At 40.8% G+C, this 23,810-nt stretch overlaps 1 pseudogene; it reads right to left on the reverse strand.

Moving 5' to 3' along the window:
* The window catches only part of LOC111720855, a 38,196-nt pseudogene that overhangs the window by 1,012 nt on the left and 13,374 nt on the right, over nucleotides 1–23,810 (reverse strand).

A 23,810-nucleotide genomic window follows, 5' to 3' on the forward strand; every position in this document is an offset into this window, starting at 1 on the left:
GTGGATGGAGCCCACACACCCAGATGTACATAACATACAGATCATTACCCAGACACCCACCTGGCACCAGCAGAAAAGGGAAGGAAGGCATGGCTGTGCCGGAAGGCCGAGTTCTCTGGCGAAAACCGCAGAGGATTGAACACCTGCCGATCAGAGCCAGCATCAGTGGGAGGAAGGAAGGAGGGCCATTCTCTTCCCCTGACCCCCCCCTGCCAACTCCAGACCCTGCTTACCACCAACCTTTGGCATCCTTGGATCCTACTTGAACCTCCCTCTCTTTGATTTGATGCCATCCTCTGCCAACCCTCAACTGTACCGGATTTCTTTCAAGGCTTTCAAGCATTCTCCTCCCCTCTCCTTTACTCTTCATTCTCCAGTTTTTTAATATTCACACTGATCTCAGACCTTGCATCTCTCTGAACTACACCATGACCAAGATTGTGAAGTCTGAAATTTCTCTTCCCAACTACAGCCTCCAGTCCTTCCTCTCTCAGCTCCAATCTAAGGCTACTCTTAAGTAGGGACTTTGAGCTACCTGGCCTCTCCCTGGTTCCACAGTCCATTCCTCTCCCTCCCTATTGCCATCCCTCCACCTGCCTCCACATTGGTTTTGCTCCATATTGGTTGGCCCTTTCAACCTCTCATTAGCTGCTACACCCTCAATTAGAATCCCTTCAGTTCCTTCACTCTGCCCTGCCCTGCAGGTCCTCTTCCATGTGTGACCCCCCCCCCAATAATCCACCTTCTGTGCTCCTACTCCAGGGTTACCCCAGAGGCAACTATGAAATGGAGCTGATTCTATTCTATCAGCTACAGATTCATATCTCTTCTGCCTCTGATGCTCAGTGGTCATGTCACCTTCTAAGCCTCAGTTTCCTCACCGGTAAAATGAGGGGAATGGACCTTTGTGGCTTTCGATTTAGGATTCCATGACCCTCCCTGTTGCTTTCACTGCCCAATCCTTCTTTTTACATTAATTACTTCTTTAAGTCCCCTTCCTTACCAGCTATAGCCTCTCCTCTCCTTTCACCTCCAAGTCCTGCCTCAGACACCCAACCCCCTTTCTGATCCTCCTCAGCTCAATATTTCTTCATTCCTCAAATTTCCTCCACATTTGGAAGGAGACGTCACCAAACTCAGCAGGTCTCACAATCCCCCAGTTTCATCGCCATTTTATTTACCCAGGATTTCTTCTGTCAGTCAACCTCTCCTACCTCCCTCCCTCCCCATCAATTATAACAGACCCTTGAGCCCATCCCCTTTGGGGGCAGACACACCTCTGGTTCTGGCCACACACTGGGATTGTGATGAAGGGCATATATGTTGAGAGTGACAGCTGTTCCAGGAGAGGCAAAAAGAAGTAGCACTTGAGGCACTGACACTCCTAACAACAACAAACATAATAACAGCTAACATCTATAGAGCATGTTTAAGTTATTAGAGTCTTTTCAATGCCATTAGCATCTTCCTTTTACAGATGAGGAAACTGAGGGAGGTAAAAGTTAAATGACTTCAGCAAAGTGGCTACAGCAAAAGTCAAACTCAGGTTTACCTGACTCCATGTCCAATAGTTTGTTCTGCTGTTCTACTTAGTAGCCCATAGGTGCTGGGCCCTCAGTCCACCTGACTGGGAGCAGGGGAGGCACAAAGTTTACCTTCATGGCAGTAGTCAGGCAGTCAGTGAGCCTGGCTATTTGGTCAGGAGGGCTCCACTTCCTATGGTATCCGAGTCATAAAAGCTTCTAGAACCTAGCCAGATACCACGGGTACCTTGTCATCTCCAGGCATGGTTTTGAGTTGGGAAAGGAGGATACAGGTAGCCAGGACACCGGTTTTGGGGGGATTGGGTGAGATTAGAAAAGTGCTCAGACGCAGGACCAGGAGATCATTATATACTTCAACAACAATACTGGATGATGACTAGTCCTGATGGATCAGGCCATCCTCAGCAACGAGATCAACCAAATCATTTCTAATGGAGCAGTAATGAACTGAACTAGATATGCCCAGAAAAAGAACTCTGGGAGATGACTAAAAACCATTACATTGAATTCCCAATCCCTATATTTATGCACACCTGCATCTTTGATTTCCTTCACAAGCTAATTATACAATAATTCAGAGTCTGATTCTTTTTGTACAGCAAAATAATGTTTTGGTCATGTATACTTATTGTGTATCTAAGTTATATTTTAATATATTTAACATCTACTGGTCATCCTGCCATTTAGGGGAGGGGGGGGGGGGTAAGAGGTGAAAAAGTGGAACAAGAGGTTTGGCAATTGTTAATGCTGTAAAGTTACCCATGTATATATCCTGTAAATAAAAGGCTATTAAATTAAAAAAAAAAAAGTGCTCAGACCCTTGGAAATCCCTGCTTAGGCTTAGAACACCATGGGATCTAGGATTTGGCACTGTAAGAAAACTACTGTATTCTGCCCATGGATGTAGAAGTGAAGGATACCAAATGGCAGTGACATGCCTAAGGTGATGCCAGTGAAAACTGCCCAGCGGTCAGGGGCAGAGGCTGTGTTAGAACCCAAGTTTCCAACTGCTCATCCAGGCTGCTCCACTCTACTTGGCTGGCTTCCAGGGCTACAATGGACTTCCTGGCTTACCTCTACCCTCTGGATTTCCATGATCCACAGACCCCCCCAACACTAACCCAGCCTGACTTTTCTTTTCTTTTTTTAATAACTTTTTATTGACAGTACATATGCATGGGTAATTTTTTACAACATTATCCCTTGCACTCACTTCTGTTCTGATTTTTCCCTTCCCTCCCTCCATCCCCTCCCCTAAATGGCAGGCAGTCTTATACATGTTAAGTAAGTTATAGTATATCTTATATATAATATATGTGTGTAGAACAGAACAGTTCTCTTATTGCACAGGAAGAACTGGATTCAGAAAGTAAAAATAACTTGGGAAGAAAAACAAAAATGCCAACAGTTTATACTCATTTCCCAGTGTTCCTTCTCTGGATGCCACTGATTCTGTCCATCATTGGTCAATTGGAACTAAATTAGATCTTCTCTTTGTCAAAGTTATCCATTTCCATCAGAATATATCCTCATACAGTATTATTGTTGAAGTATATAATAATCTCCTGGTTCTGCTCATTTCACTCAGCATCAGTTCATGTAAGTCTTTCCAAGCCTCTCTGTATTCATCCTGCTGGTCATTTCTTTTTTTTTTTTTCATCCTAAAGTGATTTTTTATATTTTTTTCCTTTTTTTATTTTTATGACTTTTTATTTACAAGATATATGCATAGGTAATTTTTCAGCATTGACAGTTGCAAATCCTTTTGTTCCAACTTTTTCCCTCCTTCCCCCCACTCCTTCCCCCAGATGGCAGGTTGACCAATATATGTTAAATATTTTAAAGAATAAGTTAAATACAATATATGTATACATGTCCAAACAGTTATTTTGCTGTACAAAAAGAGTTGGACTTTCAAATAATATACAATTAGCCTGTGAAAATGCAGACGGACAAAAATAGAGGGATTGGAAATTCTATGTAGTGGTTCTTAGTCATCTCCCAGAGTTCTTACCCTGGGTATAGCTGGTTCAGTTCATTACTGCTCCATTGGAACTGATTTGGTTCATCTCATTGAAGAGGGCCACAATCCTCAGAATTGATCATCATATAGTATTGTTGTTGAAGTATATAATGATCTCCTGTTCCTGCTCATTTTACTCAGCATCAGTTCGTGTAAGTCTCTCCAGGCCTTTCTGAAATCATCCTGCTGGTCATTTCTTACAGAACAATCCATAGTCCATAACATTCATATGCCACAATTTATTCAGCCATTCTCCAACTGATGGGCATCCATTCAGTTTCCAGTTTCTGCCCACTACAAACAGAGTGGCCACAAACATTTTTGCACATGTGGGTCCCTTTCCCTCCTTTAAGATCTCTTTGGGATATAAGCCCAGTAGTGACACTGCTGAATCAAAGGGTATGTACAGTTTGATAACTTTTTGAGCACAATTCCAAATTGCTCTCCAGAATGGTTGGATTCATTCACAATGCCACCAACAATGCATCAGTGTCCCAGTTTTCCCACATCCCCTCCTACATTCATCATTATTTTTTCCTGTCATCTTAGCCAGTCTGAAAGGTATATAGTGGTATCTCAAAGTTGTCTTAATTTGCATTTCTCTGATCAATAGTGATTTAGAACACCCTTTCATATGAGTGGAGATAGTTTTAATTTCATCATTTGAAAATTGTCTATTTCCTTTGACCATTTATCAATTGGAGAATCCAATCTGACTTTTCAGTTAATGTTGGTTTTCCTCCCAACTCAGCCTGTTTCCTCTTGCCCTATGCAAGGATTCCTGCAACCTTCCAGTGTGCAAACGCATACCTGATCAGAAGTTTGCCCAATCATTGACATATATTCTCTAATCTTGAGAAAGATGAGACATTCTTTGAGTGGAAAATTCCACCCTTGCTGGTAAAGAAAACATAGAGGGAGACAGAGGACAGTCTCAGGATAAGGGTTTTCTATAACTAGATTTCAGGGTCACTTCTCAAACCCTGTTCTCTTCCTCTGTCTGGGCAGGAGGTCAGTAAACTCCAGAGATCAAGATCCATGGGACTAGAGGAACACTGACTTTTACTATTATTACTGAGAAGGGATGATAATCTGTGGGTCGGGGAGGCAACAGTGAAACGCAATGACCCTGAAAAGGGTACCAATTTCCCTCACACTGCATGAGCTGCAGAGACAAGGAACCAGGTTGGATTGTGTGCTCTTTAAGATTTCAACCAGCTGTGAATCTAGAACACCTCAATTAATACACCTGGAGGATACTCCTTCCCCTTTTTGATCTCTCTGATTTGGAAGAAGTTTTTCCTGATGTCAAATCTAAACTTGCATATCTAAAACATATCATCCTGTCACCAAGAATAAGTGACTTTGGACAAGTCATCTAACCCCAACTGCTTTGCAAAAAACAAAACAAAACAAAAAGCACACACAGATCAAATTCATATATATATATATACACTCCCCAAAGCTAGTTGAAAAAAAAGAAATCCAATCTACCATAAGACAGTCCTCCAGATAACTGAAGACAAGAAATCATATTCCTTCTGAGGCTGGGGGAGGAGGGAATAAAAACAGCAAGGAATGGTGGGAATTGAGTAGGCTGACCACACTGATTCCATTCTGGAGCCAACTCAGTTCCCTTTCTATTAAGTTACAGATCTGATCCATTTTCTGTCTTGTGTAAAAACTTAATTCAGTTGTAAGAATTGCAAGAACACTGTATTGAACTGTTTGAAATTAGCTCTAAATGGTGGGAAGCTGGACCATTTATTTCTACGAGCTGCTTAGAAACCCTTAACTAAGGACCCCAGTTACGCTGAACAGAAACCCAGCAAAGAGTGGTGTAACTTATATGTCTTATTTGTCCACTGGTCTCATACTGGTTAATTAGTTAATGAGTTAGTTGTCTATTCCTTTGATTGCAGACACTTGGGGAGAGTGGGACATCTCTTTTTCTGATTTCAGAGAATTTCATCTATTCACTCTCCTGCTCCTCACTTGGAAAATCCCTAATTTTTCCTCCATTTAGAAATCAGTTTTCCTGCTCACTGTTAAACCTTTGTTTTCCCAGTCACTTCCCATAACACTCGGGTAACCATTCCCAACCTCGCTCCAGTCACTGGCTTTCAGGCCTCATTTTTGTTCTTCCCAATAATTCCTCATCCTCTTCCCTTGAAGGGGAATCTTTCTTAGAGCCATAAGTGGTATTGGAGTGAAGCAACAGATGGAGAACTGTGTCTGAAGTCAGGAAATCCTAAGTTCAAATTGGACTCCAGATACTCATTGTATAACCTATGCCTCAGTTTCCTCAAATGTAAAAGAAGTATCATGATATCATTTGTAAAGCACTTAGCATAGTGGTGCTCATAAATGTTTATGTCCTTACCTTCCCTAGGGAGTACTAAGTGGGGGGACGACTTTGTGGAGCCTGGAAAGTCCTATGACTCACTTTTTGAAGAGTTTTCACCACTGTTTTCTCAAAGTTGTCAAGTCCAATCTTCCAGACACACTGAGGGTCCCATAAGCTAGTAGAATGAACAAGGGTGTGTGCCATATTACCTGCAGGTAGGGAGCAGCCATCAGGGAAGGTAAGGGGCTTGCTGAGCTCCCTGAAGATGTTTGGTGCCGGAGGATAGAGGCGGAAGGATTCCTTGATGCACATGGTGGTATATGGCATCTGGCTCAAGTGCTCCCTGAAAGCACAAGAAAACCATGGGATGAAGAGAATGAGAATGGAGGAGTTTCAGACCAGGAAAAGGACAACTGGGGGACAAAAAATTTGCTCCTCTGGAGCACAAAGAGTGAAAAACAAAGCAGACCCTGATCCCACAGCCACTCACCAAGTGATGGACTTCCCATCTCCCAGGATGCTCCTGATTTCCTCCCGGCATTTCTCCTGGTGCTCAGGATTCATGGCAAGAGAATAGAAAAGCCAGGAGATGCCGCTGGCAACAGTGTCGTGTCCCCCAAACATGAAAGTGTCCACCTCAGCCCTCAGCTCCTCATCTGACAAGCTGTCTCCATTCTCTTTCTGAGTGAAGAGAAGACACTAATGTCAGGGAGCAATCAGCCTTTATCAAGAGTCTGCCATGTGCCCGCTATTTGTGCCAGGAAAGGAGTGAAATTTAAAGGAGATCTTAGCAAAGACCCAGACTTTGCCCTGAGGAAACCTAAACCAGCCCACTTGGGGGATAAAAGTCAAGTGCCCATAATGCCAAACTCCAATGACAAGTAACTTTAAAAGCTACAGAAAAGTGTAAATCAATGGTGTCTTTAGGCAAGTTTTCTGAGGGGAGATGGCACTCCATTTGGGCATTCAAATATGCTATTTTTATTTTTGTATATTAGAGTGCCTGGTATACTTAATAAGTGCTTACTGAATTGAAGTAGGAAAAAAGAGTAGTTTGAGAAATATAGATTATGAGTTCTATTTGAGACATTGAATTTAAGAATGCTACAGAAAATCCAGTTTAAGATGCCAAACAATCATCTAGGGGTTCAAGAATGGACCTCAAGGTAGAAGATAAAGCTCAATAAGATAAAAAGGAAAAAAAAAAAACTTTAATAAATAGTGAGAATAATTAATGACTGGCCTAAATGATCCACTGATTTTTTTGAAATTTCAAGAAATCTATAGGAAGACCCCAATCTCTTGGGTGAGCTCACTAAGGAGGAAATATCTATAAGAGTCTCCTATACCATGGATGGGAGGCAATCAACACCATTGGGAGTACATGAAGAAGAGATTTCTTTTTATCAAAGCATGGGCTTAGCCAAGTCAGCTCAGAGGCTTTCCCTTCTGTGACTAAATCAGAACGAATTCCTGGTATTGAGCGGCAGGTTCTAAGAGAGCAGATTACAGCTATGAGAAGATGATTTAAGATATCCTATGTAGCCAGTCCCATCGACTGCATAAAGCCTCTAATAAGAAGGGACATACCCACAAGGTCACCCAGGCTCACTCTGGTCCCAATATCTCTCAGGGCATCAACATAAGGAAGGGGGAAGCACCAAAAAAAGAAAAAAAAAAAGGAGGAATGGAAAAGGGATGGGAAACCGTTTTCTTCCAGCCTAGAGGCAACTCCCAGGCTTGGCCAACTCTCACCCTGGCACAGAGGAGGATGTCCAGGAAATCCAAGTGTCGTTTCTTCAAGACTGCCTCCAAGGTCCCTTCCTGTTGGAGATACTCCTTCCTCTTCCTAATCACCTTATCTGCAGGAAAGTAGTCAGAGAACAAACTCCTTTGTCAAGCTGTGAGCACTGTGCCCATGCATTATTGGGTTACACACACACAGCTCTCCTTGTGCTGCTTCCTTGGGGAAGAGAGCACTGGATTTGAAGTTAAGAAGAATGAGGTTCTAATCCTGTCTTGGACACTTTCTAGCTGTTTGACCCTGAACAAGTTATTCCACCCCTGTCTGCCATGGTTTCATCAACTGTAAAATGAGAAGGTTGGATTCAATAGCTTGAAATCAATCTATGATCTTCTGAAATAACGCTTTTATCTCCCCTCCACAGAGAAGTTCTAGGAGTAATGCTGTACATGTGTGTACTCTTTCATGAGAGGTTATTTTTGAGATTAGGATTCTAAGTACTTTATTTCTGAAATTACTTCCCATCTACCCTGTACATATCATATATGTACATAATTGCTTATTTATACATATCCCTAATACCTAATACATCATAGGCACCCAATAAATGCCTCTTGAATTGAATTCTAAAGAGCATTTGCTTTCCTTTGCATCCCATAGACTTAGCATTGTGCTTTGCACAGCAGATGTTTAATAAATAAATGATTGCTTCCTTTTTATTAATGAAGATTGAGTTGAGTTGAGTGTATTTGAGTATATGAGCATGTGTGTATGTATTCATGAAGGTGTGTGTATAAGAGTGTACAAATGTAACTGGGGTCTTAATTTGGTTGCATGAGACTCTCCTCATTGGTGGAGAGATCCCCAAAGAGAATCTGGAAGCAAGTACCTTCTCTCTTTAAGCTGGGAGCTGGAAGATTGAGAATTTGTTTTCTCAAACTCTTGCCCTCAGGCAGAATCAGAGCATCAATCAATTAGTCCCCACCAACGAGGTGTCTTATGCCATTGGGCTTGAGCTATTGCTTACATAATTATGGGACCCTATTTGTATCCATTAATGAATCAATAAAAAAGACGTTTTAATTAAGCACCACCAGGTATTGTGTTAAGGAGTGAAACAAATTCTTACAAGTGGTATTCGAATGATGGAATCTCAGAGCCAAGACCCAATCAAATACACAAATACACACCCTAACAGACTTGACACATTGCCATAGTTTAGTTATTAGCAAGAATTTCTTGCTGTTCATCCAAAACCAGTTTTCCAGTAGATAGGACTATTTGAACGGAGCCTTCCCTCTGAGACAAACAAATGTCATACTCTGGGAGATTTTTCATACCCAGATGAGCCATGTATCCTTCCACAAATCTTTTCCTGGGTCTACCAGATACTAGGCGCAGTGGGAAAGATGGAAAAGACTGGAACCTCTCAATAGGTATTCAGAGTTCAGGGGATCATGAGAGGATCAATTGTTTTCAGATAGTCATCCTGAAGAAAAGAAGGCTTAGCAAGGCGAGGATCCCTGGTTCCAACTGTCAGAAGGGCTGTGGTATAGATCTGGCCTAGAACCTAGAACTGGGCATTCCAATGTCAGCTCATGAGAAGCAATAGGCCAGCCTGGGAGTCCCTAACATCCCCATCAGGCAGAAGCTAGATGAGGACCTGCCAGGGATAGTGGAGAAGGGAGTTCTTCACTGGTTGGTGTCTTATCCCTTCTGAGATCCCTCAATGCACAAATTACTTTTGCTCTCAGACAGCAGACAAGGGCAACCAGTACCTGTGTGTTCATGGGCCCGGCGAGCAGACTGGCGAGCCCGGTAGCCCTGGGGAGTCAACCAGTAGATGAAATCATTGTGATAGAGGGCAAACCGAAGGCGAGCAAATATCAAGGCTGACTGTTCCCACACAGTCTGGATGTAGTAGTCGGCATTCCTGTAGGGAAAAATGGCACTGGGTGGGTGAAGGGGCCAGACCAGCCAGAACTGGGAAGGAGCACTTTGCGTGTCAGGAAGAGCAGGGACAGATACTGGGCCTGTGATGATAAAATCAGGTAACATATAAAAGTCTTTGCAAACCTAAAAGTGTCATGTAAATGCTAGCCATTCTGCTATTATCATTTCATTGGCATAGGGAACTTCTTGATGTGAAAAGTCTTTTCCTGATGCCATTCAGCATCTTGACTAAAATTAGAGTAGCATGGAGTATTGAGAAGTGAGGTGATTTGCTGGGGTCACATCTCGATCATTTCATGTTGGAGACTGAGTTTGATCCCAGATCTTACTGGTTGTGAGGCCAATTATTTCTGTGAGGTGACTTGGAGAGATGGGGCAGCACTGGTCACTGGCAGTAAGGGAGATCCAACAGTCTAGGCTTCCTGTAGGAGGTGATGAGAGAGATGTACTTTAAAGGAAGAGAAAACAGGGACCAAACAGTAGCACCTCCACTACCTGGGGAGTGTGGTCAATCCAGCCATCACTGACCTCTCTGTCTGGCAGTTGCTTTCTTGGCTAAAGGCACATTTCATGATGGTGTCCAGGGTCATCAGGCTGACATGATCAAAGACCTCCAAGCTTGAGCCTTGGCTGATGAGCTTTTCCCATTTATTCTGCAGCAGAAGAAGGCAGCTCTCAGCATACATGGTTCCCCAGCTGCAGGCAAATCATCCCCTTGTTCTCCATCTCTGGCAAAATGGATATCCCATACTCCACTTCTCCCACCCTCTCCTGTGGTTGCTGACACCATCCACCAGGCCTGGAATTCTCAACTCCTCTCAACTTCCCAAGGGTCTTGCTTCCATCCAAGTCCAGCTCATTTGCCAGAGCTCCCCCTAGAAAACCCTGCATCCCCACAGGGGAAAAGGATCATCCCTTCCTCAACTTCCCCAGTATCTGTTGTCTAGATTTTTTTTGCATTTGATCAGAGACAAAGCCTTAGACTCAGAGCTGAGGTAAGAGGGAAAAGAATAAAAATAAAATAAAAATTGTAAAAAATAAAAAAGGTCAGAAATGAGAGTGGCCTTAGAGCAGAGAGTATCAGAGCTGGGAGGGAACATAAAACAAGGAATGTCAGAGCTAGAAGGGACCTTAGGAAAAAGTGTTTTCAGAGCTGGGAGGGAACTTAGAACAGGGAATGTCAGAGCTGGGAGCAAACACAGAACAGGTAATGTCAGGGGATGTCAGAACTGGAAGGGGCCTTGGAACAGGCTACCAGGTCAGGCAAAAGCTGAAGAAATATCTGCTTCAAGCCACCAGATCAAGGCTGTAGTTATTCAGTCTACTTGTAGATATCCAGGAAGGAACACTGTGATGGGCCATAACTCTGGACAAAGGTATTAACTCAGTGGATTTGATAAGATAATGGTTATCTAATTTAGCATGGTAATAATAGTTCTCTAGGTCAGTATGATTGAATTAATCTTACAACAAATAATGGTTCCCTAGTAGTATAATGATTGGCTTATATGCATTATGATTAATGGATTTAATTGTAATAGAGTATTTAAGAGGACAGAGTCAGACCTAGAGGGGGGAATAGACTTGGGGAAGACAGGGGACTGGAGGCTGGAGCCCAAGCTCCCAGCTTCAGGGAGACTTCAAGACAGAGGCCATCATAGTGATCCTTTTGCCTCCCCCACAGAAACCAAGACATATTCCTGGAGGGCCTCCAGAAAGCTAGCCCAACCCAGGCTGTGAAGGAGACAAAAATTTTTAGACTTTATCTCTGGCTATTCTTGTGGTGATTACTCTGTTGAAATGAAGGCTGGTCCAGAGACCTCCAGAAAACTAACCAGAATATTACATTTTGGTGTCCAACCGTGGGACTAAGGATTTACACTCAGAAGTCCAGACTGACACGATCCTGAGTTCAGTGAAAAAGTCTCCATGACCCATGAAATTAGGGTGAGTACAGAAATAGACAAGAAGGAAACTTTGTTAAAGACTAAATTAGTGTTTCAGCTGAAATGGGACAAATATTTAGAAAACAGCCTTCTCCATAGTATGTAGAAAGCATTGTTAGACTAATAAAAAAAAACCAAGGTTTGATTGTAACTTGGGTGCAGATCATTGAACTTTTAGAAACATTACAGTACTCGTCTCCTTGGTTCGCTAAGGAAGAATTAGAGCTAGAGAAGTGGAAACTAGTAGGAAAGCAATTAATTGAATATTACAGTGATAATGGTTCTGATTCAATTCCTGAAGAAACATTCTATACATATAACTTAATACAATTGGCTTTAAGGAATTACATAAGTTTTAAAAGAAGGAAAAAGGAGAAAGAACAGAAGGGGGATACTGGCAAACTAGGTGAAAAACATAAAGAATTAGACAAAAAAGGAGTTAAGTATAATGCTGATGAAATTAAGGAATGTGGTGCTTCACAGCAGGAGCCATTAGGGCATTCCCCATACCCTGACATACTCCCCTCAATTAACACTTCATGGATAGGGGGAGAAGAAGGAGGGGGAGGGGCAGTGACATCATCAGCATCATCCATGCAGGAGCTTTCTCCACCCCCTATGACAAGATTACAAATGGCACTAGTTAAAGCTAAAAAAGGACAGGATATATCTGATTTAATAGAAGCATACCCTGTTATTCTAGAGTTTGACTCTTCAGGTCAAGAAAGGAGAAGATATACTCCTTTTGATCTGAAAATTATCAAAGATCTGAAAAAGAGTTGTACTCTTTATGGGGCTATATTTTCTTACGTTAAGATGATATTAAAAATTTGGATTATGAAATTTTAACCCCTAGTGATTGGAAATCTATAGCAAGGACATGTTTAGAACCTAGACAAAACTTGTGGCTTTTGGAGTATAGTGAACTATGTAGAATCAAGGCCAATGAAATAGTCAAACTGGAGTTTTATGTATACAAGTTATTTTTAATCAACTATCAGGTAAAGGTCAGCATGGAGAGACTTCAGTACATATTAATTAATTACCCTTTGATAACATGTGAGCAAATTGCTGCTGCTGCTTATAAAAGCATGGGGCACCCTCCAGAGAAAACAAGATGGAGGGGAAGCCTTCATGAAAATAGAGCAAGGTCCAAATCAACCTTTTGCTGATTTCGTGGGACGTCTGCAGACAGCTGTCATACGAATTATTGGTGAAAATACAGCAACAACAATAATGATAAAACAACTTGCTAAAGAAAATGCTAATGAGGTTTGTAGAAGAATTATACTGGGACTACACAAAGATGCTCCTTTAGGGGAGATCATAAGACACTGTACTACAGTGGGGACAAATACCTTTTATACCAGGCTATGATGCAGAACATGGGAAGACAGGGTTCCTCTTATCAAGGGACTCACAGTGAGACTCATCAATGCTTTTAATGTGGTAAAGTAGGGTATCTGAAAGCTCAATGTTGGCCTAGAAATAGAGAGGATAGGGTGGGAGAACAAGACCCCAAACCCTATATCCAACATGCAACAAGGGCTTTCACTGGGCCTCAGACTGTAGATTGACCCAGGGAAATGAGAGGTAGAACCCAGCTCCAAGACCTCAAACAAAAAATAGGTGGGGCATGATGGCAGCTGAGGTTATACCCAGAAAGTCTTTAGAAGTTCAGGACTCTGATGTGATCAATCAGCAGAGAAGCAATCAGATGGGAGAAAGAGATTACAACTGAGGAGAATACAGGCTTTTTAATCTGAGAGAAGGGAAGTGTCCAATGTAAGCAGCTCCAATATAATCTCCAGGTGTTGTGGAGAGATCTAGAAAGTGGTGAATTGAAGGGACCATCTAGATAGGTTAACTGCTTCGTGGAGAGGGTTTGCTTGTATCTCTACAGATGGATAAGGAATCTAATGGGTGCCAATGAGCACCTTGAGACAGAAAAAAGAGAAAAACCTTGAAACAAAGGAGAAGACTTAAGAAACATCTGACACTGAAAGAGCATGGCTGATAATGAGACTGTAACAGAACTACGAAACCCACAGGAATCATTGGATTCCCTGAGACATGATAAGACTGATACAGGACTTCAAAGTCTGCAGGAATCATTGGATTCCCTGATACATGATGAGACTATTGCAGGATTTCAAAACTTGCAGGAATTATTGGATTCCCTACACATGTGAGGTAATGGACAATAGATTGGATTTGGACATGTATAATTTCTCATGTTGATTCATTTATTTGTAACACTCCTAGCCTGTGTTATATGACTGTGTGCTTGTGTAATACCTCCCATGTTGATGGATTTATGTATATCTGTTTCAAGTGAGACCCTTCAGAAACCTGCTAACAAAATCTGGTTTGACTCCCCATTTCCCTTTGGTGTTTTCATCTCCCTTCCTAAGAAGTCAGGGAGGGCATGATCACCTTCTTTTTTGGTGTTTTCATCCCCTTTTCTGAGAAGTCAGGAGGGGCATGATCACCTCTTTTTTTGGGTCCTCACCTCCCTGAGAAGTCAAGGAGGGAGTGACCACCTATGTTCTAAAACAAAAGAAAGCGAGAGATGTAATGGGCCAGAACTCTGAAGAAAGGTATCGTCAATATAATTGATAAAACAATGGTTATCTAGTTTAGCAGTGATTACTAGTTCCCTAGTTCAGTATGAGTGAATTAATTTTACAACAAATAATGGTTCCCTACTGATATAATGATTGGCTTATACTCAGTATGATGAATGGATTTAATTATAATAGAATATTTAAGAGGTCAGAGTCAGACCTAGAGGGGAGACTAGAACAGACTTGGGGAAGACAAAGGATTGGAAGCTGGAGCACAAGCTCTTGGACTCAGGGAGACTACAAGATAGAGACCATCGTGGTGATCCTCCTGCCTCCTCCACAGAAACCAAGACACATTCCAGAAGACCTCTAGAAAGCTAGCCAGGATGGCAGGTAAGCAGACAAGACTGTGAAGGAGACAAGTCTTTATTGTCTTTACTTCTGGCTATTACTGTGGTGATTACTCTGCTGAAACAAAGGCTGGTCCAGAGACCTCCAGAAAACTAACCACAACATTACAGAACACTATCACACTACCCTGAGAATAACTGTCAATAGGTAGTAGGGTATCATGATCTCCTTTGAATCAAAGATGTTTGTTAATTTGGCCTCTAGATTATAAATTCTTGGAGAGGAGTTATCTCTGGGCCTTGTACAGATTACTCATTTAGTAAATAGGTTTTTAATCAAGTTAATTTGTTTAGACCTCTGTCTGAAAACTGACCTGATCTTTCAGGTTGTGGAATAAAGTGCTCACAGTATATGCTTAGGAAGGGTACACCACTTGAATTGAATTGTGAATTTTCATGGGACACTGTCCTTTCAGTGGTTTTATGCAGTAATTTATTAATTTTATCAGTTCACAATTTACACAGAGTTGGAGATGTTACCTGAAGTTACACATACACAAACACACACACACACACACACATGTGCATGCACTTGTGCACATGTGTTTTGATGGTGCTCAGTCTTAAAGAGCTAGAGAGCTCTATATAAGTCACTGTGCTGATGGGGCACACTAAATAACAAGGTTCTCTCGTGTCACCTGAGCCAACCCTGCTAAGTGACAATATTCTTACTCTTTCCTTCAAAAAGTGCTTCAAAGCACTTCAGAGGGTAAATCAAGCAGAACCTGTCAAAAATGGAAGGATTCACTTTTTTATAATCTCTGTATGAGAAATGGAATCAAGGTCCAGGATGTTGACCTTTGGTGATGACAGTGGTGGAAAAGAGTTGAGAACTTTTTTTGCCTCAGGGAACGTGAACCCTCTTGATGGAGAGAAGTACTGGTTTTGGACTCTATAAGTCACTGACCCTCAAAGGCCTCAAAGGCCAGGAGAAATCCAGGTCTAAAGGGAATTTTACCCAGGCTCTCTGAAAGGGGAAAAGAACTAACTAACCAAGAGTTTTGAGTTACAGGATTGTGAAATTCTACACAGTACCAATAGAAGGAATGGGAATGTATATGAATAAGTGTTCAAGTCACTGCATATCTGCACAAGGGCTAACAGAGCTTCATCATAGACTTTGAAGCAAATTCCCAGACCTCCACATTGATTACCAGCAGGCAAACACATATTGCACATGCACCATGGACTTAACACTGCTTGACCAGTCTCTTCATTACTTACTCCACCCTGCTATTCTCTTATCTCTGGCATGCATTTTGAATCTATTGTTCTTATGCAGAACAGTTCTTTAGAGTAATGGAGAGATTGTTTTCCTTTTCTTCCCTGATGCCACACAGGAAAGAATCAATATGACTTTTGTTTTTATAATCATAGATTTAATTTTTATCTTGAAGATTGTCCTTGATATTGTGAATATCTGTAATGTACAACTTGCTCTTTTTTTAAAGTATATAATAGATCCATTCTGTTACTATCCTCCCTAGGGGAAAAAAAAGAGTTGTGAGCTACCCCTTTGTTACATATGTTCTTTACATGCATGCTTCACTACTTTTATGTTTTAAGATTGTGCCCACTCTCTCCATGGGTGCAATGTATATTCGTGGAAGAATGTGCCCCAGACTATGGAGGACAATGTTTTTGGTAACTTCTATTCTTGTTAATGTCTTAGTAAATGTCTTTGCTAAAAGTCAAAAAAATCTGCCTGATAGTTAATGGAAAGCACACTAGTGGGGGTTCATGAGCAACAGTACCAGAAATCTAACCCTTTCAGAATCCTGAGGAGCAGGAGCGAGCAGCCCACTCAGCCTAGTAATACAAATGTAGGTTGGGTTGAGTAACCTAAGCAGGATGCTATGCTCCTTAACTGAAGAGCCAGAACTACAGATTTTGGGAAAAATTAAGCCCCCAAAGCCATGTGATTATATTAGAGAAGCAGCTTTTGGCTAGTAAGATGGGTTCCTCTTGATTCAATATTAACTTCTTCCTTAGATTGGAAGCAGAGAGGAAGGCCAACAGAATCCTTCTCCTGCCATGGCTACCCCCAAGATGACCTGGTCTGGGTCTGGCCTTAGGCCTATGTACATTTGTCAGGCTCCATTCCCCCCTCAGCTTTCATGCTTAAATGCACTGCTCTCACTTCACAGTGGTCACAAGCGATACTGTCCCCTGCTTCTTTCCATCACCATTTCCACAGTCCCAATGGTGCTCTTTGCTTCCTAGCGTCTACCTTGGCTTCCACAATCCTTCCTTGGACATAAAATATCCCTTCAGAAAATGATGTGGACCTCCTTACTTGCCTTAGCAACCATTTCCACTCTCTCACCATGACTGAATTCCATTTCCCTTCTTCACCCCTGAGTCAACATCTGAGGCTTTGGACACTGGTTGCCATTTGCCTTTCTGTCTCCCATCCTCCTCTTCTTGGATTGGGGACAGTCCATGAACAGCAAGTACCATGGGGTCCAAAGAAGCTCAAGAAACCATGAGAAACATCATTGGAGGAAGAAGGGAGAGTGGATGGCCTCCTCCAAAACCCTGCTCCCCTGCCACAATGTGTGTTAGATGGACACTTCCTGAGGGTATACCATGACTGCCCAAAAGATTATACTAACAAACAACCCCTCACTGGAAGTCTGCAAGTAGAGGCTGGGCGGTCTCTTGTTGGATATTGTAGTGGGGCTTCATCTCTAGGTATGAGGGGTACTCTAGCTAACTTCCCAAGTTCCTTCCAGCTCGGGATTTTATGAAGGAAAGGGCATTGTGGGTTGATGTAAATGTGTCAGTGTGTATTGGCCCATGAAGGTCTATATATCCACCTGTACATGTGGGCACCCTTATGGGAGACTCACCAGCATCACTTGGACAGACTCAACCATTAGAACCGCATAGGACTTCAGGATGTCATAATGGAAGGCAGGCATCAGCAGCCACCGGTGCTAGAACCAGGTTGGCCCATTCAAAATCAGGAGTCCTCTCCCTGAGCCCAGGAAATACAGACAAAGGGTCAAAGGTGAGGCACGGTGAGAGCCTCAAGGGTCCAGGTGGCCCAATCTCTGAGAAGGAGAATGCATGGGAGGACTCTCCAAGGAGAAACTTGAACACATCCCTACCACTGGCCAGTCACTGACATTATTCTATACCCTTGGAATGCCTTCTTCCCTTCTCCATTAAAATCCTACCCTTCAAGGGCCAGGTATCATGTTACCTTCCCCTGAAAGTAATTCTTCTTACCTGGCAGGCCTTCCTCCCTCCTCCATATTCCCCAAACACTTTCCTTCAGCTCTTCTTACATCTTCTTACATGATGCTTGACATGCATCATGGGTACAGCCCATACCTTTTCTAAGAAACTGTGATTTCTCTTCGTGACAGAGACCATGAACATGTCTATATCCCCTCTTCAACACACACACACACACACACACACACACACATACACACACCCCAAAACTGAACACTGTGGGAGTGCATGCAATATTTGTAGAATAAATGAATCAATAAATAAAAGAATTGTGCCCTGTGCATTTTTACAAACAGAAACATGGGATTGTGGGAGGGAAGTATGGGGAAAAGCAGTGGTATTTCAGGCAAAGGATGGATAAAAGTACTTTAAATAGAAAGCCCAGGTTGTGTGCAAGGGATAATGAAAGGTGTCATTTGGCGGGCATAGCAATGTATGTGAGGGGGAAGGGAGGACCGTATGAGGCTAGAAAGGATGTTGTGGCTGGATCCCACGGGAGGTCTATGTACTGTGGACTTTATTCTTGGCTGAGGAGAGGAGAAAGAAGGAAACAAGCTTTGGTCAAGTACCTACCAGATGTCAGGCACTGTACTTAGAGCTTTACAGATATGATCTCACTGGATTTTCCCACATCATCAGTGAAAAACTGATGAAGGCTTCTGGGCAAGGAGAGGCAGGATTGGAGGGAGAACAGGAAGCAGGTAGGGAGGTTGGTTAGCAGAATGCATCAATAGTCTAACAAGAGAGAGGGAGATGGGGCAGCTCGATGGAACAGAGGGTAAAGCCCTGGCCCTAGATTCAGGAGGACCTGAGTTAAAATCCGACTTCAAATACTTAGCACTTCCTAGCTGTGTGACTCTGGGCAAATCACCTAACCAGAAGTGCCTAGCCAAGAAACAAAATTAATGAGTGGCCAGAACAATGTGGCGACAGGTGGGTTGAAGGTAATATAGGGGAAGAACAAGGACTTGAAAGAGCACCAGTAGTAAATGGGTCCCCCAAAATCTTTGGGACTTGAACATACCAATCCAGGGGATGAAGAATCTGTAGATTAAATTAGATTTTGGATCTGAAACACAGAAAAGGAAATATACATGATCTGAAAGGCAGCCTTTCCCAAACTCCCCTTCCTTTGGAGATTCTCCCCAGGGGCAGGTGGGGACACACCTTGGAGCAATTACCCATGAGATTGGGGAGGAGCCTATAGGGGAAGAAAATGGGAGGGTTTGGGATGGTAGGGATTGAGCAGAAAATATGGGGAATGGGTAAGGACAGGACACCTGTCAGAAAACTGAGGTGGAATTTTTGAAAAGGGTCCTGAGGGGGAAGGAAATGAGAAAAGGACATATAGGGGTGCTCCTCTCACCTGATCTGCCCAGAACAACTTTCATATAGTCAGGGTCATAGATTTGGAGAGTGGCCATAAACCCAGTGAACCATTGGGGGAAGGCACAAGGGAATTTCCATGCCCAGGATACCATCAACTTTAATTCTTCTTTCTTCTGAAGCTGCAAAAGAAACAGCCATAGATGAAGGGAGAGGCTCCAATGTGTCCAGTGAATGAGGCAATCTGTGGGATTTGTTGTGATCTCAGCAGATTCCAGTCCTCAATCTCTGTGAGAGCAACCAGGGGAGATGCCAGTCCTCCTAGTTCTATGTGCCCTCTGCTTCTTGCTTAGTCCCTAGTACTGAGTCTTGTACATAATCAAAATTTGGGACCTCCAGGATTGATCAATTAAGTGGATGATTGAATTGATAAATTAATATATTGAGTAATATAATAACAATAATAATAATAACTAGCATAATCTCAATTGATTCTCAGAACCCTGGGATGTAGATTCTTGTTATTACCATGTTTTACAAACAAGAAAACTGAGACTGAGATTCTTTTGATTGATCCTGTCTATAATTTGTATACACATGTTTACACATGTTTGTTTACACATGGTCTTCCTCCATCAGACCGGGAACTCTTTGAAGGCAGAGACTATCTTTTGTCTCTTTTTGTGTCTTTAGCACTTAGTACAGTGCCAGACATATAGTCTTTTTTTAAATTATAGCTTTTTATTTACAAGTTATATGCATGGATAATTTTATAGCATTGACAATACCCAAATCTTTTGTCCAATTTTTCCCCTCTTTTCCCCCCACCTCTCCCCCAGATGGCAAATTGACCAATACATGTTAAATATGTTAAAGTATAAATTAAATACAATATAGGTATACATGTCCAAACAGTTATTTTGCTGTACAAAAAGAATCAGACTTTGAAATAGTGTACAATTAGCCTGTGAAGGAAATCAAAAATGCAGGCGGACAAAAATAGAGGGATTGGGAATTCTATGTAATGGTTCATAGTCATCTTCTAGAGTTCTTTCACTGGGTGTAGCTGGTTCAGTCCATTACTATTCTATCAGAACTGATTTGGTTCATCTCATTGTTGAAGACAGCCACGTTCATCAGAATTGATCATCATATAGCATTGTTGTTGAAGTATATAATGATCTCCTGGTCCTGCTCATTTCATTCAGCATCAGTTCCTATAAGCCTCTCCAGGCCTTTCTGAAATCATCCTGCTGGTCATTTCTTTTTTACTTTATTTATTTTTTCTTTTTTTCTTTTTTTTTAAATTTTATTTATACGCATGGATCATTTTACAGCATTCTGCTGGTCATTTCTTACAGAACAATAATATTCCATAATATTCATATACCACAATTTATTCAGTTATTCTCCAATTAATGGGCATCCAGTTAGTTTCCCGTTTCTGGCCAGTACAAACAGGGCTGCCACAAACATTCTTGCCCATACAGATCCCTTTCTCTTCTTTAAAATCTCTTTCGGATATTAGCCTAGTAGTAACACTGCTGGATCAAAGGGTATGCACAGTTTGATAACTTTTTGAGCATAGTTCCAAATTGCTCTCCTAAATGACTGGATGTACTCATAATTCCACCAATAATGTATCATTGTCCCTGTTTTCCCACATCCCTTCCAACATTCTGCATTATCTTTCTCTATCATTCCAGCCAATCTGACAGGTGTGTAATGTTCTCTCAGAGTTGTTTTAATTTGCCTTTCTCTGATTAATAATGACTTGGAGCATCTTTTCATATGGCTAGAAACAGTTTCAATTTCTTCATCTGAGAATTGTCTGTTCATATCCTTTGACCATTGATCAATTGGAGAATGGCTTGATTTCTTATAAATTAGAGTCAATTCTCTCTATATTTTGGAAATGAGGCCTTTATCAGAACCTGGGACTGTAAAAGTGTTTTCCCAGTTTATTGCTTCCCTTCTAATCTTGTCTGCATTAGTTTTGTTTGGTCAAAAACTTTTCAATTTGATATACTCAAAATTTTCTATTTTGGGATCCATAATGATCTCTAGTTCTTCTTTGATCATAAATTCCTTCCTCTTCCACAGGTCTGGGAGGTAAACTATCCTATCTTCCTCTGATTTATTTATAATCTCATTCTTTATGCCTAGGTCATGAACCCATTTTGACCTTATCTTGGTGTACAGTGTTAAGTGTGGGTCAATGCCTAGTTTCTGCCATACTAGTTTCCAATTTTCCCAGCAATTTTTGTCAAACAGTGAGTTCTTATTCCCAAAGGTGGGGTCTTTGGGTTTGTCAAACACTAGATTAGTAAAGTTATTGACTGTTTTGTCCTTTGAACCTAACCTATTCCACTGATCAACTAGTCTATTTCTTAGCCAATACCAAATGGTTTTGGTAACTGCTGCTTTATAATATAATTTTAGATCTGGCACAGCTAGGCCACCTTCATTTGATTTTTTTTTCATTAATTCCCTTGAAATTCTTGACATTTTGTTTTTCCATATGAACTTTGTTGTTATTTTTTCTAGGTCATTAAAATAATTTTTTGGGAATCTGATTGGTATAGTGCTAAATAAATAGATTACTTTAGTTAGTATTATCATCTTTATTATATTTGCTTGCCCTATCCAAGAGCATTTAATATTTTTCCAATTGGGTAGATCAGACTTAATTTATGTGGAAAGTGTTTTGTAGTTTTGCTCATAAAGTTTCTGATTTTCTCTTGGCAGATAGATTCCTAAATATTTTATACTATCAGTAGTTACTTTAAATGGAATTTCTCTTTGTAGCTCCAAATACTGGATTTTTTTGTGATATATAAGAATGCTGATGATTGATATGGGTTTATTTTGTATCCTGCAACTTTGCTAAAGAAAGATTATTTCTCAACCAGCAGGATGAATACAGGGAGGATTGGCGAGACTTACATAAACTGATGCTGAGTGAAATGAGCAGAACCAGGAGATCATTATATACCTCAACAATGATACTGTATGAGGATATATTCTGATGGAAGTGGATTTCTTCGACAAAGAGAAGATCTAGCTCAGTTTCAATTGATCAAGGATGGATAGAAGCAGCTACCCCCAAAGAAAGAAACTAGGAAATTAATGTAAATTGCTTGCATTTTTATTCTTCTTCCCGGGTTATTTATACCTTCTAAATCCCATTCTCCCTGAGCAACAAGAAAACTGTTCGGTTCTGTACACATATATTGTATCTAACTGCTTGCCATCTGGGGGAGGGGGAGAGGGGAGGGGAAAAATTGGAACAGAAGCGAGTGCAAGGGATAATGTTGTAAAAAACTACTCTGGCCTGGGTTCTGTCAATAAAAAGTTATTTTAAAAAAAAAAGATTATTTCTAATAGCTTTTTAGTAGATCTTCTGGGGTTCTCTAAGTATACCATCATATCATCAGCAAAGAGTGATAATTTGGTTTCCTCATTACCTACTCTAATTCCTTTAATCTCTTTCTCGAGTCTTATTGCCAAAGCTAGCATTTCTAATATAATATTGAATAGTAATGGTGATAGTGGGCAACCTTGTTTCACTCCTGATCTTATTGGGAATGGTTGCAGTTTATCCCCATTACATATGATGCTTACTGATGGTTTTAAATAGATGCTACTAATTATTGTAAGGAAAAGTCCATTTATTCCTATACTCTCAAGTGTTTTTAATAGGAATGAATGTTTGATTTTATCAAATGCTTTTTCTGCATCTACTGAGATGATCAATGGTTTTTGTTAGTTTGGTTATTAATATGGCCAATTATACTGATAGTTTCCCTATTATTGAACCAGCCCTGAATTCCTGGTATAAATCCTACTCGATCATGGTGTATTATCCTGGGGATGATTTTCTGTAGTCTTTTTGCTAATATCTTATTTAAGATTTTAGCATCAATATTCATTAGGGAGATTGGTCTATAATTTTCTTTCTCTGTTTTCAACCTACCAGGTTTAGGTATCAGTACCACATCTGTGTCATAAAAGGAATTTGGTAGGACTCCTTCATTCCCTATTTTATCAAATAATATATTTTATCAAATATATTTATCAAATATATCAAATATATTTGATATCAAATATCAAATATAAAAAAAATCAAATAAATATAACTTATATAGCATTGGGGCTAATTGTCCTTTAAATGTTTAGTAGAATTCACATGTAAATCCATCTGGTCCTGGGGATTTTTTCTTAGGGAGTTGATTAATAGCTTGTTCCATTTCTTTTTCTGAAATGGGACTATTTAAGCAATTTACTTTCTCTATTTACCAGGTCTGTCATTTTTCCAAGTAGATATTTCACCGTTTTTCCTAATTTTTCTTTTTTTTCTGGTTTTACTTGTCTGATTCTTGATGTCTCAGTGAATCATTGATTTCTATTTGTTCAGTTCTGATTTTTAATGAGTTATTTTCATTAGCTTTTTTTTTTACTTTTTTTTTGTATATGTCCAATTGAGTTTTTAAATGAGTTGTTTTGCTCTATGGAATTTTTTCCATTTCACTAATTTTTTTTTAGTGAATTTTTTTCTTTTTCCAATTCACAAATCCTATTTTCTTGAGAATTCTTTATCTTTTCCAATTCATAAATCCTACTTTCCTGAGATTTTTTTACTTTTTCCAATTCACAAATTCTGTTTCCCTGCACTTCCTGGGAATTGTTTACCTTTTCTAATTCACA

Source organism: Sarcophilus harrisii, chromosome 4 (assembly GCF_902635505.1).
Source record: "Sarcophilus harrisii chromosome 4, mSarHar1.11, whole genome shotgun sequence".
Lineage (NCBI taxonomy): Eukaryota > Metazoa > Chordata > Mammalia > Dasyuromorphia > Dasyuridae > Sarcophilus > Sarcophilus harrisii.